The following is a 3327-nucleotide window of genomic DNA, read 5'->3' on the forward strand; positions in this document are numbered from 1 at the left end:
TCGGAGCTTTATCGTTGCTACCCAACGATTCTCTAAGTAGCTGGATCTAGGTCACCGTTATTTTTGGTGTATGTGGTATCACAACGGACCTTCGTGTTGTCCAAGTGAGCTATCCTTATCAGGGCAGCTACCACCTAACCTATCCTATCCTATGTATATATTTTTTTGTTTGTTTATTTTTCTGTTTTTTAAAAAAAAAAAAAAACTTTTTCGTGTATAAATTTTCGAATATTTAAAAAAAAGTTTTCTTTAAACTTTTTCTTTTCCTTAACTTTCACCAACTTTTTGTACAAAACTTAATTTTTTTGATTTCTTTTTCAATTGTGTATTTAAAATAAATTGTTTTATTTTAGTTTTATTTTTATTCGGAAGAACATTATCTTCTTAAAAAATTTCCACTTTTATTCCTTTCTGTCAATTATTTCAAAACAAATTGGTTTTTTTTTCTTTTTTTTTCTCTTTCGAAACTTGTTCTTTTTCACCACCCTATCAGCACTTTTGTAGTTTGTGATTTGTATATGCAGGTATTTGTGTATGTTTTTTTTTGGAGATTTGGTTTTGTTTGTAAAATTATTATGTTTTTCTTTTTTGTCACACCTTAATGTGTTTTAGTTATTTTATGTATGTACACTCTTTTTTGTTCAATTTTTTCCAAATAATTTTTTTTGTTAAGCACTTTTATCGTTTTGTGGCCGACCGAACCGCGTTTTATGTAAAAATAGTTTTTTTTCTTGTTTTTATTATGTTTTTTTTTTTCACTTTTTATTTTTGGTCGCTGGTGCGTTTTGGCCGCGAAGGACCATGTTTACGTTAATTGCACTGTACACTTTACATTTAAATAAAAAAATAGGGCACACTTTAGTTGTATGTAAGTATAATATATCGCATATTCACAAAACTCAAATATAAACCATATTAGAATAATTAATTTAATTTAATTTTATTAAAATGTAGAACTGCGCGACGGCGGGCGGGGATAGGTAACGAACTTGTCGGGCGATGCGGACGGGCACGATCGATCGTGATGGTAGATTAAGATAAACTGATAATTTATGGTTGAGAGCGCGGTGAGTATTGCAGACACAGCTGAGCTACACTGCTTGCGCTTGCCGCACTGGCCGGGTGTTGCCAGACGGAGGGGGGCGGACTCAGTCCGAAAATTGGATCATGTCTTCAACAATGCGTTTTAACTACTAATAACGAAGAGCTTGTACTGGAGTACCTCAACAAGCAGCATGGAAATATAAAATTTGCAATGGAAACCGGAAAAGACGGAGGAATCAACTATCTAGACTTCACGATAAATATTGATAAAGAAGCTAAAAGATTTAACTATAACATATATAGAAAGCCACCGGCCACCGACACAAAAATACATAATACCTCAAATCACCCCCCACAGCATAAAAAGGCAGCATTAAGGCACTTGTTACATAGACTTGAAAGAAGACCTCTTACACAAGAGGTATATAAGAGAGAACTTGAGGTCATATATAATATCGCTGCAAACAACGGATATAAAAAAGCAATAGTAGATAAGCTCAGAAGGACAAATGGAGAACCAAAAAGAAATAATGAAAAGGAAAATAATAGCTGGACGACTATGACATATACTGGAAAAGCAACATATAAATTAGCAAACTTATTTAAAAAATATAACATTAACACAGCAAAACTAGGAACTAACACTAACTTAGAGGATCCGTTTAGCAGCCACGGCGTATACAAGCTTACCTGCCGATGCCAGCATAGTTACATAGGACAAACAGGACGGCAAATAAGAACGAGGTTCAGAGAACATATTGGGGATTACAACAAAAAAATACGGAATCCAAACATTATACGCGAGTTTAACTTCACGAATCACATGGTCGAGAATGAATGTTCCCCAGCACATATCAATAAAACAGTTAGGGTTCTTCATATACGAGCAAAAGGCCGACATCTCAACATACTCGAAAACATGGAAATCTACAAACAGAAAATATTCGACGGTAGAATAATAAACGAACAGATAAACACAACTTCTGACACAATATTCGAGCCATTAAAATTTGTTTACAAGAAACAAAGTAATCACACAGGTACAACAGACAAACAAACAACAACAAATAAACACAAAACAATTAACACACCAAAACAACAAACCCACAAAGAAGGTCAAACGACTAAAATTAAAGATTTAAACTACCCCAGTCATCCACACAAAGCGATTAGTAAACCGACACACACATATTTTTATGATGGCACCATAAAATATTCCTGAAATTTGTCGGGGAGTTAGCACTTTGCTTGTTTTGTTGTACGCCATGATAGATAAATGCACAAGCGCATGTTCATGAACATATTATCGTGATACCGTAAAATCTTCCTGAAGTTTGTCAGGGACTTAGCACTGAACTCGTTTTGATATACACTAATATGCATATACGTTTAAGAGCAGGTACATATATATTTTATGATACCATCATAAAATCTTCCAGAACTGTGTCAGCCACTGAACTGGTTTTGATGTACACTATTATGCATATATGTACAGGCGCAGGCACATATATATTTTATGATGGCACCATAAAGTAATGTATATTGGAACGATTTTCCGTCATCCCTTGTCAAATTTGGTTTTGAGATAAACCGGTTTCGGCGTTGTGCCATCATCAGTGTCGATTTTCGTTCTGATCTGTTGTTTTCGTTTGTCCTGTGTTTATAGTTCGTAGGTACATGATCAGGTATTGTCCAAATTGATGCTTGTGTATATTTAGTTATGTGTATGTGCTGTGTGTTCATTCAGAACCGAGGGTGGTTTACTAATCGATTTGTGTGGATGACTGGGGTAGTTTAAATCTTTAATTTTAGTCGTTTGACCTTCTTTGTGGGTTTGTTGTTTTGGTGTGTTAATTGTTTTGTGTTTATTTGTTGTTGTGTGTTTGTCTGTTGTACCTGTGTGATTACTTTGTTTCTTGTAAACAAATTTTAATGGCTCGAATATTGTGTCAGAAGTTGTGTTTATCTGTTCGTTTATTATTCTACCGTCGAATATTTTCTGTTTGTAGATTTTCATGTTTTCGAGTATGTTGAGACGTCGGCCTTTTGCTTGTATATGAAGAACCCTAACTGTTTTATTGATATTTGCTGGGGAACATTCATTCTCGACCATGTGATTCGTGAAGTTAAACTCGCGTATAATGTTTGGATTCCGTATTTTTTTGTTATAATCCCAAATATGTTCTCTGAACCTCGTTCTTATTTGCCGTCCTGTTTGTCCTATGTAACTATGCTGGCAGGTAAGCTTGTATACGCCGTGGCTGCTAAACGGATCCTTTGAGT

Source organism: Eurosta solidaginis, chromosome 1, assembly GCF_040869045.1.
Source record: "Eurosta solidaginis isolate ZX-2024a chromosome 1, ASM4086904v1, whole genome shotgun sequence".
NCBI classification, from domain to species: Eukaryota; Metazoa; Arthropoda; class Insecta; order Diptera; family Tephritidae; genus Eurosta; species Eurosta solidaginis.